We start from the raw sequence: 19,256 nt of genomic DNA on the forward strand, positions 1-19,256 counted from the left end.
GATCTGCCATTGAAGCCTCACCCTAACCCCAGGGGTCATGATTTGAACAAATATAAATCTACACTACCTGAGGATGCTTCCATATAAATATAATCATTGATGTCTTTGCTTTTCTTGAGAATAAGATTTTCAAAGCATTTCCCGAGATATTTCTATGTAAAACTTTGATTGGTCATTGTGCCCCGCCCTACCCCCAGGGGTCATAATTTGAACAAAGTTGATTCTACGCTACCTAAGAATGCTTCCCTATAAGTTTCACCTTTTCTGGCACAGTGGTTCTTGAGAAAAAGATTTTTAAAGTATATATTTCTATGTTAAACTTTGAACGGCCATTGAGGCCACACCCTACCCCCCAGGGTCATGATTTGGAAAAAAAACTTGAATTTAGACTACCTGAGAATGCTTTCATATAACTTTCATCTTTCCTGGCACAATGGTTCTTGAGAAGATTTTTTAAAGAATTTATGTTAAACTTTGATTGACCATCATGGACCCACCCTACCCTTGGGGTCATGATTTGAACAAACAGGAATCTACACTACCAGAGGATGCTTCTCTGTAAGTTTCATCTTTCCTGGCAAATTGGTTCTTGAAAAGAAGATTTTTAAACATACCACCAAATTTTCACAATTTCTGAATTATCTTCCCTTAAATAAGGGCGTGGCCCTTCATTTGAACAAACTTGAATCCTCTTCACCTAAGGAAACTTTGTGCTAAGTTTGGTTGAAATTAGCCCAGTTGTTCTTGAGAAGAAGTCAAACATAGGTAATCAGAGATTACAGAGCTCACCTCAACGAATGTTGTCTTTAAGTAAGGCAAATTCACTCAATTAACCAACAAAAAGTGTACATTCCAAACAAAAATGAAAATATTTAAGCAATTTTGATCTGATACTTTGAAATAGACCTACATAAAAAAATTAAACTAGTTCTTTTCATGAAAATGTAATCAAAATCCAGCATCTGAAGTAAATTTCAGAGTTTTCATCTCTTGATGCAACATTTGTGCAAGTTTGGTTTATACAATGTTATATAAGCCTTATAGTTTTTTTTGGTAATAGACCTGCACCCATAACTTTTACCTGGTCTATTATCTGAAAAATGTATGTCGAATTCAGCATCCGAAGCAAGTTCATTAGTGTGCATCCTAAGATGTATCGTCCATGCAAGTTTGTTCATTATAGGGCTCATAGTTAATTGGAAATGAAACATGCATCAAAAACTAATATTTTCACTCATCCACAAAAAGTAGGTCAGATTCAGCATCCGAAGCAAGCCTGGTAGTATGCATCCTTATATGTATCATCCATGCAAGTTTGGTCATTAAAGAACTCAAAGTTACTTGGAAATGAAACCTGCACCAAAAACTTTAACCTGTTCACTCAACCGGAAAATGTAGGTCAGATTAAGCATCCGAAGCAAGCCAGTAGTATGCATCCTTAGATGTATCATCCATCCAAGTTTGGTCAACATAGAGCTTATAATTACTTGGAAATGAAACCTACACAAAAACTTTAACCTGTTCACTCAACCGGAAAATGTAGGTCAGATTCAGCATCCGAAGCAAGTCCGGTAGTATGCATCCTTAGATGTATCATCCATGCAAGTTTGGTCAACATAGGGCTTATTGTTACTTGGAAATGAAACCTGCACCAAAATCTTTAACCTGTTCACTCAACCGGAAAATATAGGTCAGATTCAGCATCCGAAGCAAGCCCGGTAGTATGCATCCTTAGATGTATCATCCATACAAGTTTGGTCAACATAGGGCTTATAGTTACTTGGAAATGAAACCTACACCAAAAACTGCACCAACAATGTTAACCTGCTCCAAAAACATTAACCTGATCATTCCTGTGCTGAAATTGCAGCATCTGAAACTTTGACTGGTACAATGAAACAAACTAGAACCATCTTCCATGCATGTCTAATCAATATAGGAAAAAGAAGTACTTAAAAAGAAAACTGCTCCAAAAAACTTAACCTTAACCTGGGATGCCGACGCCGACACCGACACCGACGCCGACGCCGGCGGTATCACATAAGCTCCCCCCAACTTCGTTGAGGTGAGCTAAAAATGTGAAAAGTTTACAGACAGACAGAAGAACAGACAGATGGACACCGGAAAATAAATGTGATCAGAAAAGTTCACTTGAGCCTTCGGCTCAGGTGAGCTAATAAAACTATTTACTGCATACAGGAAATAAACATGAGGCCAAAATAACCCTGTATACAGTAATATTGTTTTTTGTTTTTTTTTTTTTTAGAAAAATCATTTTAATAATTTTTTTTCAAAATACTCACACTTTTAACTTCCTTCTTTTACAAAAAATTTAAAAATTCAATCCAATGTAAAACACTTATATGCCCCCTCAACAAATTGGAATTTTTCCAAGTCCAAGGAGCATAACTCTGACAAAAAAGCGCGATCTTACCCAAAACGGAACTTAATTGACTTCGATATTCAGCTGATAAATCTGTTTATCAAATTACAGTTAAGTATTTGCAACAAATGTGAAGAAAATGAACGGAAACTCTATGGACCCACAGAACAACTTACTGACTGAGTGACCCACAGACAGCAGCAAAGCAATTTGCACTCTCTTCTTCGAAGGGGGGCATTATTATCCAATTGTAAAAAAAAAAATTAATTATAATGATTATACATTGAATGTGCTCTTTGACATGCAAATCCACTGGCCACTTGAAAATTTATATAACAAGAGGCCCGGGGGCTAAGAGATCAGAACTGAGAGTTTAGTAATGTGGGGGGGGGGCTTGAATTTTAACCCCCCAGGGGATCATGATTTGAACGAACTAGAATCTACACTACCTGAGGATGATTCCATATAAATATTACTAATCATGGCTTTGAAGTACTTGATAAGGATATTTTAAAAGGTTTCCCTATATATTCCTATGTAAAACTTTTAACGGCCATTATGGCCCCTTCCTAGCCCCGGGGTCATGATTTGAACAAACTTGAATCTACACTACCTGAGGATGATTCTATATGAGTTTCACCTTTCCTGGCCTAGGGGTTCTTGTGAAGAAGATTTTTAAAGATTTTTCCTATATTCCTATATAAAACATTGATCAGCCATTATGGCCCCACCCTAGCCCAAAGGGTCATGATTTGAACAAACTTGAATGTACACAACCTGAGGATGATTCCACATGAGTTCCATCTTTCCTGCGCCTATGGATCGTGAGAAGTTTTTTTCTATATATTCCTATGTAAAACTTTGATCGGCCATTTTGGCCTCACCCTAGCCCCGGGGTCATCATTTACACAAATTTTAATCAACACTATCCGAGGATGATTCCAAATGAGTTTCATCTTTCCTGTCCCAGTGGGTCTTGAGAAGAAGATTTTTAAAGATTTTTCCTATATATTCCTATGTAAAAGTTTGATCGGCCATTTTGGCCCCATCCTACCCCCGGGGGTTATGATTTGAACAAACTTGAATCTACACTACCTGAGGATGATTCCACATGAGTTTCATCTTTCCCGGCCAAGTAGTTCTTGAGCAGAAGATTTTTAAAGAATTTTCCTATTTATTTCTATGTAAAACTTTGATCGGCCGTTGTGGCCACACCCTACCCCTGGGGGTCATGATTTGAACAAATTTGAATCCTCACTACCTGAGGATGCTTCCATATAAGTTTCATCTTTCCTGGCAGAGTGGTTCTTGAGAAGAAGATTTTTAAAACATACCATCAAATTTTCACTATTTCTTAATTATCTCCCCTTGAATAAGGGCGTGGCCCTTCATTTGAACAAAGTTGACTCCCCTTCACCTAAGGATACTTTGTGCCAAGTTTCGTTGAAATTGGCCCAGTGGTTCTTGAGAAGAAGTCGAAAATGTGAAAAGTTAATGACAACAACGACGATGACGACAGACAACGGACAAATTTTGATCAGAAAAGCTCACTTGAGCCTTCGGCTCAGGTGAGCTAATAATATATACTTGTCTAGTGGTATATATGTAAAAGAATTAATATTTCTATCATTCACACATCTATTATCAGTGTTTTCCCTAAGAACCGGCTACCGGCCAAATTGACCACTTCAATTGACAAAATTCCCGCTTTGAAATAAAAATTTGTTGTAAGGTCCACAAAGATTTTGTTTATAAACCTCAGCCCCAAGCCTGTTACGACTGATATCTAACCCTTTACTTTGAAATTAAGGGAAAACACTGAATCTATTGACACCCTTGTTATTGTATGGGATTAACTACGCAATAAAATAAATTGCGTAATTTTGGAGGAACATGTACATGTAGGACAGTCTCAGCGTTAACAGTTTTTATATAAAACCAAGCAAATAAAGAGAAATTCATTAAAATTTAATAAGATCAGTACCAGGCCAAGCTCAAGACATTATGAAATTTTATTTTATCTTCTAAAAATTACACACACACACACACACACACACACACACACACACACACACACACACACACACACACACACACACACACACACACACACACACACACACACACACACACACTATCCCATTCCTACTGATTTCAAGAACATCGCCTGGAATACATTTAGATGAGAATGACAATTCGAAGACGACTCAAAGAATGAACTGTAATAGAATCAATATGACTATCAAATAGAAATATGAATCCTAAGAATGAATTGTACCTTTTAATGATTTTATTTCCTCATCTTCTAGTTCTTGAGCATCAATATTTTCATCCTCACTCAAATTTTCAAGGAAGTTGGGCACAAAATCTGGATCCTCTGAGTTAGACCTACCATCTCCATCACATGCAGAATTGTCCTTTCTTGGAATTTTCATACCACTAGGTCCTGGCACCTTTAAATAACAAAAGGTTCATAAGGGTTTTAATGGTAATTTCTGCATAATAAAAACCATGTAAATGATGTAAGGAATGGTAAATATTTATATAATATTATACTTTTATGTAAATTGGTTAAAACTGATAGGTCGAGAAATATTTGTTAAAAAACAATATTACCCGCTGAATAATGAAGCCACGCCCTCCAGCATAGCAACAGTCAACAGTGCTTGATCAGACGGGTGATATATAAAAAGAAATAGCAATTGCGCAGAATTTATGTGCGCACAGTTCACTGGTATAATATGTATTTGTATAAAACATTCAGTATAATATATAACAAATATTGCATGTACAAGGCTTGTCCGGTAAAATTGTGGACAAGTTGTCCAGTGTAAAAAATAAACAACACTGCAGCCCTCTGAAATTTTCACTATTATTTAGCACATATTTTAGGAATAAACATCTCAAATTAATATATGCATAAATAAACAAATTATGAAGATTTTATGTTATGAATCGTTGAAAATAAAACAGCGTAAATTTAATACAAAGATTTCTTCTTGATTGTTTAAACCTTATAAAATAATATTTGGGGATTTGAGAGTTAGTACGCAACACAGGTGTGTAATCAGCTGAGCCGGTCTTCCGAAATTGACGATGTGAAGGTCGATCGATGTATTTCTTACCCGTACGAAGTAACCCAAGCCTAATGTCTTTACATTTTACATCCAATTCCTACATAGGCTTAAACAATAAATTATTGTTTATAATATAATCTAAGGGACTTTGAAATAGTGAAAATTTGATTTGTGTAAATTTAATATATTGATTTAGGTTCGTCCCATATTCTAAAATGTTAGCACGCACTGTATGGCTCAGAAGAGCTCAAAATCTACATTACCCCAGGATCATTGCTTTCACATAAGTTTTAGTTTTTTCTGACCCAGTGGAAACATAAGCACACTCAAATTTTCGAAACCGAGTAAATTTAAGCTGGAAACGTCCATTTTTAATTTCGGGATGTAAAGATTCTCTATCAAAAAAAATGTTTGAAGACCTTTTACAAAGCGTCGCATGGATTTATATCATGTAATGTTATTACAGCATTCTCATTCATACTTTACAAAGTTTGATAGAACCAGAGACGTGTATACATAATGATCCTGATAGCTTCATAAACTTTCTAGGACCCGACCTTGTTATTGAAGCATTTGGTCAATTGCTTGCATTATCACAATGAATAGTGAATCATGCTAATGAAGAGTGTTTTGGCAGCATTTATAATGACTGTGTAATAGGTTTAGGTACATAGAAGTAAGTATCCATAGCAAAAAGAAATGGCATTTTTCCATTTTATCTCCATTCATTCAGCATTTTTTAGCCATTTTTCATTTCAAAACCATTTTTCCTACATTTCTCTATCTTTCAATTTTCATAAACCATTTTCTCAGAACCATTTAAGAACTATTTCTGTTAGAAAATGTATTTTAAATGGTAAAGTTCCAACATTTTCTTTCCATTTATTTGAGTAAATGGAAAAGAAATGCCAGTTTGGTGATCCACCTTGCTTGATGGGGCCATTTTTCCCCCATTTATTTTCTGAGAAATGGAAGACAAGAAAAAAATGGTTAGTCTTTGCCTTTAATATTAAGACAGATTTATCAGTGGTTAATTGATGCCATGTGCCAGGTTTTTATAATGGGGCACTGGATATCAGATTTCTTCCCAAGCTCTGTAGCGACCGCCTTTTCCTGTTTATGTTTGAATATTGGACAAGAGCACTTTGACCTAGCTGGTAGTGAGTTTAGATGGATGGACTATTCTTTAAGGAATACATAGGTTTTAGTGTTTTTTGAAGCTGACAAAACTGTTTATTGATGGTCAAAGCAGAAATAGATAACTTATAATTATTTCTTGGAAGATGATTATTTGTGACTGTTTTCGTGTTTCAAACATTTGCCCAATTGGGAAGTTTAAACGAACGTTACAGCAGAAGAAATGCAACATATTCGTTTTCCATACACTGAAAGAATTAGATGGACATTAGTAAATGGTTTAAGCCTATGTCTTTATAAAAGAATTTTTTTCCGATTGGTGTTAAAAATCTTTTCCCTACTGACTTAGACTATACTTGATTTCCACTACTTTGGTTGAAAATTTATTTCAGGATTTTTTCTCGATTTTTTCATACAATTTATCCCTAATAAAGTAAATGTATTAGTTTTTCAGTTAAGTTGGTAATTTGGGATAGAAACCTCCTTGCTGCATTGTTTGGATCCAATCAACACAGTGTTTGTTTTCGAGTAATAAAAACATAATCCATACATATCTGGAAAAGTGTTCAACGTTTTCAGTGTTTCTAAAAGAGACTCCTCACTTCCATCAAGAATATAACACTATTTCCCTTTAAAAAATGAAACAATTAAAATTAATAAAATGTTATTTAAAATGATTGATATTATAATCGTATATCTTGATACGATTGATTGTTTGATTGTGTATTGTGTTTAACGCCCCTCTCGAGAATATTTCACTTTTATGAAGACGTCAACGGGCTTGAAATGTTGACCTTTACTTGGCACTCAGTGCCAATGCGCAGTGACGGATTTTTATCGTGCCAACACCTGCAGCTGACACGGGGCCTCGTTTTTTAAGGACTCATCCGAAGGACCCACAACTTTCACTTCAAAGTGACAAGCGCGTGGCGAAGAAACAATTGCTACCCGTTTTTTTTTATAGACTTAGGTCAGTCGCGGCCGAGGTACGAACTCACGATCTCTCGATCACGGAGCGAGCGCTCTACCGATTGAGCTACCATGAGCGGTATATCTTGATACGAAGGTACTAAGTATCTAAAACTTATACCAAAAGCAAAAAGAAAACTTTTTTGTCTATATCGTTACTATACGTAGCAAGAACTTTCAAATTTCCTTTAAACTATTTGTGTTGCAAAAAAAAACAAAAAAAAAAAAAACATATGAATTTACTCTTTTCAGTTAATTCTCCTTGTCCAATTATTTTGTAAAAACATTTTGATTATATATACAAGTACACCAAAGTTGATATTAAAAGATGCTTCATTCCTGATTGACAACATGCATGTACAGTACCTGGTCATAAGTGTGTCTTAATTTTATTTTCCACTATTTCAATATTTATATTCAATGTAATTTTCTTTATAAAATCAATTAGAAATCCCCGACGTTCAAATCTCTATAACACATGCGAAACCTTGTCACCGAGCGTTATAATACGCAGTAATAACTATATGCATTTTCAATACTCTAGGATCACCAAAATGTACATTGTTTTAACACATTTTAATAAAAAATATAACCTTGTATAATTAACATTAAAAATACAATAAATGTGCGTTTAAATTTAATTTATAAATTTTTTTCCTTGCAATGTTCGTTTGCGTTATTTAACTTTGCAACGTCACAAATGGCTTTTACGTCTGTAAAGCACACCAGTTTTGAAGGGCGCTTAATTCACGTTAAGTACAGCTATTTGTAAGAACCAGGCAGGGGGTGATTCATGACCACTTCAGATTTTTACAAAATTTTAATATGTTGCTTCATGGACCAAGGGAACATCATTGGACAACATAATTTTTTTGGCCAGCCTTTGTTGCCATGGAAACAATGCACCATGTAAATGCACATGGCAACCAAGCAAAAAATTGAAAAAAATGTGAATTTAGCCATTATTGAACACAGGAACAGAGCTTTTTTGATGATAGTACCATAAATTAATCTTTTTTTCCTGAGAAGTACATACAAAATGAAAAATGATTACCATAAGGATAAAATTATATAGGATTTATTAAAGGTGCTGAATTTCAATTTAACATAGGTCATTTCATAAAATTCACTTTTCACAATATTTCTTCAAATCCAACATATTTTAGAAGCATATTAAGAAAAAAGCCCGCATGTTAAAGAAATCTGATAACATGGGATAGAAAAAGCACATTCTTAATTTTAATAAAATTAAATAAAACCCATGGGTTTTTTTAAAATATTCTGTTACCATGGCAACGAAATGTCACAAAAATTTATTTTTCACAATAATAACCGTTTTTAGGAGCATAGTAAGAAAAAATCCCACATGTTAAAGAAATCTGATAATGTGGAATAGAAAGAGCACTTTCTTAATTTCAATAAAATTGAATAAAACCCATGGGTTTTTAAATAATATTCTGTTACCATGGCAACAAAATGTCACAAAAATTCATTTTTTACAATAATAACCATTTTTAAGAGCATAGTTAGAAAAATCCCACACGGTAAAGAAAACTGAAAGCATGGGATAGAAAGACCACAATCCTTATTCTAATAAAACAAAACAAAACCCATGGGTTTTTCAAAAATATTCTGTAACCATGGCAACAGAATATCACAAAAATTCATTTTTCCAGAAAAAAACAAAATATATCATTTTCAGAGTATGTTGTGGAAAAAATACCACAAGCAAAAATTATTGATAATATAAGATAAAAAATGTTCTCCTAAACCTTGCAAATATTAGATAAAACCAGTGGATTTCTCATAAATTTTTGTAACCATGGTAACAAATTATTCTGGAAATGCTTTTTTAAATAAATTGACTTTACAAAATCTCCATGAAATACAAAATAATTATTGACTAACATACATGTATTATTTTCACAGTTTATTGTAAATGCATGAAAATATATATTTTTTTTAAATATGCTTTTGTGATTTGTATCTGGTTACCATGACAACATCTCCAAAAATATTGTATTTGCCTATACAATTTAGTCAAAGTGATTAGTTTGTATGAAGAAAACTGTATGAGTGGCCATTAGCTAAAATAATGAAAGACACAACATTTTTTTTGTACCTAACTTCTTTAAAACAAATATTTGGTTTCTGTGGTAACTGTGATTAACCATTTATGAGACATGATCTAATTATTTCAATTGTATTTTTAAAGCAATTTTTGACAAATCATCTGTAAATGTACTTTTTGCTGAAATACATAGTTTACAGTAAATAAATCTTGAAAAAATGTCAATATAACATTATAAAGTGTATCAAATGTCAAAAAATCCATGTTCTTGACTAGATAGGCAAACTAAAATTCAAAATTTTATGTTGAAGGGGTGTAATATTAAATATCCTTGGGTGTATCCAGGTCTTGGCTTCAATAAAACCCCTTTTACATTTGGAGGAGCTTAAAAATCAATATCCTTTGTTTCTGTTCCGGATTTCTTTCAAAAAGTTTTAAACTGACAGTGTCTTTATTAGATTTTTTTGGCCATAATTTATAAATGTGCTGTTGAGATTATCTGTATCAACTATACAGGTACATCTATGTGTCCTGGCTGCTAAATTGGTGCTCCAGCTAGATTCCTCTGACATAATGCATTAGTTCATTCATCAATCTGGAAAAAAATATAATTCAAAATGTCATATGTGAACTTTTTTTTATGAAAACAGGCATTCCGTTAAGCAAATTTTTTCTTGTTGCTGTTGAAGGAGGAGAGTAGCTAAGGTTCGTTTTCTCTATGATCATGAATACAAGAAGGCCATGGTCCATAACACTCACCAGAGTAACTGGTCATTCTCTTCTACACCAGATTTTCCTACTTGTAATACCTATTGTGGTTTACGTCTATTCTTAGGAGGAGGGGGACATGATTTAAACAATGTAGAATCTACACTTAATCCCTGGATGCTTTAACACAAAAGTTTCAGCTTTTCTGACCCAGTGGCTCCCTATTTCTTCTCTTTTCTTGATTATCACCCCTTGTAAGGGGTCTTAGCCCTGCCAAGTTTGGTAAAAATTGGCCCTGTGGTTCTTGAGAAAAACCTCAGCTCTACAATTCTTCTCTAAATTTTCAAGTGATGTAACCCCTTCTTTAACCCTCACCCCATCCTTGCCTCAAGTAGTTAGCTGTTATTTGATTCTGAATATTAGTATAACTATTACAGCCTTGCTCATCTGAAAAAGCTTTTTTTTTCAACAACAAAAATTCTGTTTAGATATGCTGCATTTTATAGATTTTAATTTCTAACTTTCTACTGATTTTAGTTTCCAATATTCAAAGAAACATTTGTATGGATTGAACAAAATAATGAAGATGACATACGAGTACAATAATACATCTTTTACTCCTATTTAGCTTCCACATACATGTAACTGCAGTAAAACTTGTTAAGTACAAACACAGGCATTGTGAATTAAAAGAAGTCTTCTTGGATCTCCAACTATATAAATATTACAAAATTACAAATATGGATATAACGAATTATATAACGAAATACTTTTACAGGTCCTAGTTTGTTATAACTGAGTTGTACTGTACATATATGTGTAGATAAATGATTTAACAAGAGACCCAGGGCCACATCACTCACCTGGCTTGGATAAAAATCAAAAATCAGCTTTGTATTGAAAAGCTTAAAAGCATGGTCCTGACCTCTCCCTGTAAGAGAGAGAGAGAGGGGGGTATGATTGAACATAAATGAATCTACACTAAGGATGCTTACAGGGTACTGTGAGTTTTTCCCTACAAGTTTGAACACTTTTATTGTAGCCCCACCCTATACCTGAGGGGAGGGGGGGTCATGATTTGAACAAATCTACACTACAAGAAAATGCTTCCATAAGTATATATAACTTACTGGCTTTTCTGTTCTTTGGAAGAATATTTTTAAAGGATTTTTTCTCTATATTCTTAGTTAAACTTTGATTGGCCTTTGTGGTCCCACCCTATCCCCGGGGTCATGATTTAATCAAACTTGAATCTACACCACCTGAAAATGCTTTCATATAAATATTACCAATCAAGGCTTGCTGTATCCGAGAAGAAGATTTTAAAATATTTTTTTTATGTATTCCAATGTTAAACTCTGATCATCTGTTGTGGCCCCGTCCTACACATGGGGTTCATGATTTGAAAAATTTGAATCTACACTACCCGACAATGGTTCCACATAAGTTTCATATTTCCTGGGCTATTGGTTCCTTAGAAAATATCTGTAATGCTATTAATTTAGTAATTCTCTCCCCTTGAAGAATGACAATGACAGACAAAAGACAAACTTTGATTAGAAAATATCACTTGAGCCTTCAACTCAGGTGAGCTAAAAAACTCAGAGAATCAAGATCAGAAGAAATATATACCTGTTTCAAAGTCTCTGAATGGTAGTGTTCACTATAATTCAGCCCTTAGTCAGAAGGTGATTGATTGATTGTATACTGTTTAACGTCCCTCTCCAGAATATTTCACTATGGAGACGTCACCATTGCCGGTGAAGGGTTGCAAATTTAGGCCTATGCTCGGCACTCAGGGCCTTTGAGCAAGGAGGGATCTTTATCGTGCCACACCTGCTGTGACACTGGGCCTCAGTTTATACGGTCTCATCCGAAGGACTGCCCCATGTTGTAGCCTTTTACGACAAGCAAGGGGGTACTGAGAACCTATTCTAACCCGAATCCCTAGGCCCTTGATTGCTAAACGAAAAGGAATGTTCTTAATAATAATAAAAAACAAGAGGCCCATGGGCCACATCGCTCACCTGAGCACTAAGGGTAGGAAAAAGTAGAAAATGGCTTTTTATTGTACAGTTTAAATCCAAAAGCAGTTCCATGACCAATCATGGATTTGCTATTTTTTAGAAAATGATTTTTAAAGAATTATCCTATATATTTCTATGTAAAACTTTGTTCGGCCATTTTGACCCCGCCCTAGCCCCGGTGGTCATGATTTGAACAAACTTGAATCTACACTACCTGAGCATGCTTCCATATAAATATGATGAATTATGGCATTGTCATTCTTGGGAAGAAGATTTTTAAAGAATTTTCCTGTATATTTCTATGTAAAACTTTGGTCGGCCATTTTGGCTCCGCCCTACCCCCGGGGGGCATGGTTTGAACAAACTTCAATCTACACTACCTGAGCATGCTTCCATTTAAATATGATGAATTATGGCTTTGTCATTCTTGAGAAGAAGATTTTTAAAGAATTTTCCTATATATTTCTATGTAAAACTTTTGTCGGCCATTTTGGCCTCGCCCTACGGTACCCCCGGGGGTCATGATTTGAACAGACTTGAATCTAACTATGTGAGAATGCTTCCATATAAATATGATGAATTATGGCTTTGTCATTCTTGGGAAGAAGATTTTTAAAGAATTTTCCTATATATTTCTATGTAAAACTTTGGTCAGCCATTTTGGCCCCGCCCTACCCCCGGGGGTAATGATTTGAACAAACTTGAATCTACACTACCTGAGGATGTTTCCCCATAAGTTTCAATAAATTATCTTTACTGACACAGTGGTTCTTGAGAAGAAGATTTTTAAAATATGCCACCAAATTTTCATTAATTCCCAATTATCTCCCTTTGAATGAGGACGTGGCCCTTCATTTGAACAAACTTGAATCCCCTTCACCCAAGGATACTCTGTGGCAAGTTTGGTTGAAATTGGCCCAGCGGTTCTTGAGAAGAAGTCGAAAATGTGAAAAGTTTACAGACAGACGGACATCTAAACAGATGGACGCCGGACAAAATGTGATCAGAAAAGCTCACTTGAGCTTTCAGCTCAAGTGAGCAAAAAACTGCAAGTTGTCAACACAAAATACCGAATTATCTAATGATACATAAATAATATAAAGTATATGTAACTTAGTTGAATTGATAATCTTTTCTTGGTGATTCTTTGGTTGTCCTCAATTTTTAAGTTTACACTACCTCAGCTGTGCAGGTGTTGTCAAAGGGGATTTTGAAGTTCAGAACAAGGCTCAGATTGCATCTGAAATGATAACAAATCATGACATTCATCATATGACAAGAGAATGCATACATTTATATAACAATTTAGCTTTTGAATTATTGATAAAAAATATTTATTTACCTCCCCCCTCCCCCATGTACTAGTGATATCATCATGAATTCATACTATTAGTTATAAATTGAAAAAGAGTTCTAGTTTTGTAGGATCAAATTTTATTTTTTAAGTTTTAATCCTAAATTAGATGAAAAAATTGGCAGAAACCCATGCATATTGTATGTGCTCTCATATTTATAAATCTCTATCTTTCTATGTGTGTATATATTTGCTTGTAGGAATATTTGGGAAGCCCCCCTCCCCCTTTCGGATAAGGTTTTTTTGGCTCTAACACCCCCTCCCCCCCCCCCCGTTTCAACTGATAAAACCATAACAGTATTTTATTGGTTGTTTTGCTTGTCAATTAAATTTTGTAGGGCTCCCACCCTTCTATATATATATATATAATTCAAATAAAAGGAAATGCATTTGAAGAATATCATACACATATAAATTTGGAAATATACAGTTTGAAAGGGCACAATTTTACAATTTGATTTAATGAATAAGAAAAATAGTAATTATGGTTTTGCCATAACATCTGAGTTTTTTCAGGGCTTAGTTAAATATTCACTATTTTAAGAAGGACCCATTGGCCAGTCCGTAAACAGTGTTTGAAATAACAGTGCGTCTGACTGCCCGAGACACACAAATTTTGCTGTGGGCTTACCAATTTGCACATATTGATGCCCAACTGGACTTGTTTAAAGTTTTCATTAATTAAAATTTAATAATTTGATTAATCGCTTCCAAATCAACTAATGGTTTCATGAGTAGTACAGGATTTGTGATTAAAGGGAGGGGGGGGGGGAGGGGCGTGGATAACTTTGGGGTCTTGATAGTGATGTTCCATAGTACAGTCATACGTTTAGTCATACCATAGTTTGAATGAAGGGGGTCCAGGGGGCAGAGCCCCAGAAGCTCCTGAGATTTCATGTGTTTAAGAGTAAAATTAGGCAAAAAAATAGTGGTATTGTATGAAAGTATAACATTATTAATATAATATTTTCCTACAGCAAAACATGGACACTATTATATTCATATGGGAGGCCGGGGGGGGGGGGGGGGGGGGGGGGGGGGGGTATCATTTGCTCATTGCTCACAGTACCTCTAGTTTCAAAAATAAATTTTACAAAAGACAATTATTTTCTCAGCTAGGCTGGTAGTTTTTTAGCAGGACTGATAACTTTTACTAGCAGTCAGCCTGTATGTTTGCTATCATTTTTTCTTGACTTTCCCCTTTTTCAATTTGAAAAAAAATAGTCAATATTGTCTTTGTTTAGACATTTGTCTGTGTTATGTATTAAATACCTGATCTAAATATGACATCCATAGAGGCGCCGAGACATAGAAAAAATTATGCTCCATCCAATCTCTGCTGTGGCTTTCACTGCTTCTTGCTATGGCTTCATGTATGCTGAGGTCGAGGATTTCTTCCAGTCGACTGTGTATATTGCAGTACTAAGGGAGTATCGACGGAAAGGAGAGATACTCATCATACTCTAATCCCCAGCAGCGAGCTACTGTTCAAATTCCAGTACAAAATTAAATGTTTTCCCCAAAATTAACTGAATTTAAGTAGTTTTGATGATATTGTTGAACAAGTTAGCCTTTTTCAAAACACTCAAACTCTTAGCATGTTTAGGAAATGAAATTTTGTTTTCGTCAGATAAAATTAAGCAAATTGCAGGCAGTTATTTTTTTTATCCTAGGAATATATTTTTCTAATAAAAAATTTAGACTTACATGCCCCTTGGATGTATGAAAACTGGAAAAACTTCCAAAATGAAGATGAAATCACACACATTTCTTAATCCTCCCCTTCTAAACTGAAGAGTTAAATACACTCTTTCCAACTCCTTTTACTAAAGAGCGCCAAGGGAGATAACTAGAATTTCATGTTTTTACATAATTTAAAATCACAATATCTATTCGTAATTAAAATAACCCATGGGTTTTTTAATTGTTTTTTACTCTTTGATACTAGATGTTCAATATTTTATAATTCACATTCAAGGAGAGTGCGGGCCTTCTTAAAAAATCACCTGCACGTACAGACACCTTTCAATGGATACTGTTGACTGTTTCAGTATATATTGAATTCATTTTTTAATCAACTATGCATGAAATCCATTTATAACTGTGATCAAGTATTTAGTTTGATGTATCTTAATGTAAATATGATAGTTTTTGAAAAATCAATCACTATCATGAATCACTTATTTTCATTTCTGCCTGGTTCTTATAAATAGCTGTACTTAAAGATTACCGAAATAAACCGAAATAAACAATTAAGAAGAGGAAAAATAAGACAATGTAAATATAATCAATGAATTCATATTTTAGGATGTCTTCGGTCCTATAACACACCTGGCCTTGCCTTAAAAATATCATACCACGCTTACATGCGGTATTCAATTTGTTGGCACGGCCGGGTGTTATATAGGACCAAAGACATCCCTAAATATGTTTTCATTTCTTAATTGAAAATGCATTTTTGTTATTTTGCAGTGTTATTTGTTGCTCATTTCTATGACTAAAACATCAGTGAACGTGGACTTCTTCGCAGTTTTTTTTCATATAATTTCCAAATATAGTATCTGTAGGCATTGATAAGAAATCACATGTCAAATGCAAAATAAAAAAAGACTCTTATTTGTTTAAAAATCATAGTAATTTGAGGTTTGAAATTTTTGTTCTGAGGACTTCATAAAATATTCTAAATAGTTAGTCTACCATTTTGTTTAACATTTCAGAACAAGAAAATTTGAACAATTCTACATGATTCAGTGAACACAAAATCGTGAAAATTGAGCACAAATTGACACAGCATTAAGTTTTATAAAAATTAGTTTTTCAACGAAATATATAGTGTAAAAATGTACATGTAATTATGACACATTTATGGCCTGGTACTGTAGGTTTCTTAGAACAGGTCTTCCAACAAACTGTTTGATTCCAAGAATAATAGAGCCCTTTATTTGCAGACCTATTTGCCCATAAGAAGCAGAATGTATATGCAGAAAAAAAGGTATCAAGATATACAAACAACGGTTTTTTATTAACAATATTCATTTTCATTCCAACGATAATTGGAAATAAATCTTTGACCTCAAAATAATAGACACCACAGGAACTGCGACATCTTTTTTCAAATTTGAATGTACTAAAGGAAAACATTCATGGCAACTAAACTTATTCATAAATGTGATGTCATCAAATTTCAATTTACAATTTTCCTGATTAATGCAAACAATACAATCAAGACCTGCAAATGAAGCATATGTCTTCCAGTCGAATTGGTACACAAGAGTATATTCTTAGTACGATTTATTTCTTAAACGAGACAAGATATTGGCAAATATGTTGTTGTTACATGTTCTAATTATCAATAGTTTCGTTTTTAAAGTCTAAATTTCGTAAATTCAATTTTGGTAACAATGACCTTGTCAAAAATACAGTCAAACATTCAGTAGAATATTGACTGACGTTTTTTAAATACAAATTGGTTATTTTACATCACATTGCTTACGGATTTTTTTCGTTTAGGTGATCATGAAAAGCAGTACACGGAAGAATGACCGGTAAACAAGGGATGCTAACTCTTTTATGGCACGTGATTCTACGTCTAATTTTTTTAGAGATAAGTAATTAATCTGCCCATAATTTTGTATTATTTCAATGGATTATATAGTTTGGGAAAGGTTTTTCTTATTTCTTGTTTTCCTGACTCTTTCACTCTATTCAAAATTTCTCTGTAATGACATATATTTACCTTTTAATTGTAATTGTAGTCAAAATATAACGTACCTCGTCGTCTTTTATTTCCCGCGGACAAGTGTGTCTATATGCAGTTTACGCACTTCCTTCATCAATATTCATAGAAAAGCCTAAATGTCTCACTGCAGATCAAACTGAATTGTTATTTAATTACAACGACATATTTAGTAAAATCTATAGGCATTATTATTATTTTGTTTTTACACATCATGTTTTTATAATCATTTACGCAGCACTCTTAAGGCCCACTATAAAGAAATCAATGGAATAAAGACGTGCTTAAAACAGGAACTTTTTAAATCTAAATTTATTTTTTATGGCCTTTTTAATATAACATAACTTCAATAGTGAATTAACATAGTATATTTGCATATCCACTGCTCTCTCCCACTATGAACCTGCAGGCTTCAACTGCGTTCATAGCACTATAGACGCAACTGCTTCTGCTATGAGTGCAATTGCTCTATCACACTCGTGTAGAACAATCTCTGCTACACTTACATACCGTGTTGAGAAGTATATATATGAAATGTTTTTTGAGAGGAATAAAGATAAGTTTTTAATAATATTCTTTGAAAAAAAGGAAATTCAGAATATTTAAAATTGCTGATTCATATCTTTAAAAATTTAATTTTGGTTAATGTATTTAATTGTATAATAAAACTTTTTAAAATTTTAGAGAACGGCTATATTTTTATTTTTTCGTATCATGCATATTTGTACAAAGAACGATAACTCTTCACACTTGGGTAATAACATTCAGAAAGAGAGAATTTAACTAGTATATATCTAGGCCCTACTTCAAGAATGATTTCAGCTATTAAAATTAAATAGAAAAACTAAAAAAAAAAAAATCATAGAAAAGCATTCTGGAGTAATGATCATTATAAAAGCATTCTCATTTTTCATCATAGATTTAAATTATTGATTTTTGTCGGAGGGTTTCAATAACGTTGATCGATGACGTCACAACTGCATCAAAACAAAAATTAAGAGAATGTGATGACGGCGCTGCTTGTATCCAGATAACTGTGTTTGAGAGGGAAATACTTAATAAATTGTTTGTGATTTATTAGAGAAAAGGATCATTGATCAGGTGAAGTGATTTTAAAGCCGTATGTTTTTCATTACTAAAGACAAGAAGCTGCGTCCTTATGTAAGTCAGGATTTCCTCTGATATTCTTGAAAAACTCAAAGAATGCAAATATAAGTAATAAACAACGATTATTCAGTGAACATGGCATTATGAATAGGAATAGCTCTGCTGGCATATTTTCCATGATGCGCTAGCGCGCATCATGGACTATGCCAGCAGAGCAATTGCTATTCATAACGCCATGTTCACTGAATAACGTTGTTTATTTCTTAAATACCCCACACTGTACTAAACTTAGTTTGGTCCCATCAATGGACAGTCACGTGATAAATGCATAATATGCGTACTGAATGGAGGTAATAAACAAAAAGGGCATACCCTAGTTGAAATTTAAAATTTAAGTTACCATTACTTTCTGCATACTTTTACCTTCTACAAAATGCTGCTACTTTGCATAAAATTTGCAGTTTATCAGTTAAAATTTCTAGTAAATATTCCAATGTCGAAATATGTATGAACCTTACAAATTATTTTATATCCTCATTAAGTAACATTCTCGATTTAAAGAAAGTAGCAGCACGTTTCAAGTAAAGGAAACCATACTTCATTTCTATTCAAAAAAATGTTTTATATGCTTTAAGTGTACGCCCTTGCGAAAAGGCAATTTAATAAGCCACCTCGATGTTAAACAAG

The 19,256-nt window shown here is 33.8% G+C and overlaps 1 long non-coding RNA gene across 1 annotated transcript; it reads right to left on the reverse strand.

The window, feature by feature from the left end:
• Window positions 1–13,518: 13,518 nt before the first annotated feature.
• On the reverse strand, window positions 13,519–15,880 carry LOC134261505 (uncharacterized). The gene is made up of 3 exons (XR_009990828.1): window positions 15,434–15,880; window positions 14,999–15,210; window positions 13,519–13,612 (listed from the first exon to the last, which is right to left on the reverse strand). It is a non-coding gene; the product is annotated as an uncharacterized LOC134261505 (long non-coding RNA).
• Between the last annotated feature and the right edge of the window lie 3,376 nt (window positions 15,881–19,256).

Source organism: Saccostrea cucullata, unplaced genomic scaffold (assembly GCF_032062105.1).
Source record: "Saccostrea cucullata isolate Sc308-1 unplaced genomic scaffold, CSIRO_AGI_Scuc_v1 ctg2889, whole genome shotgun sequence".
Classification (NCBI taxonomy): Eukaryota; Metazoa; Mollusca; class Bivalvia; order Ostreida; family Ostreidae; genus Saccostrea; species Saccostrea cuccullata.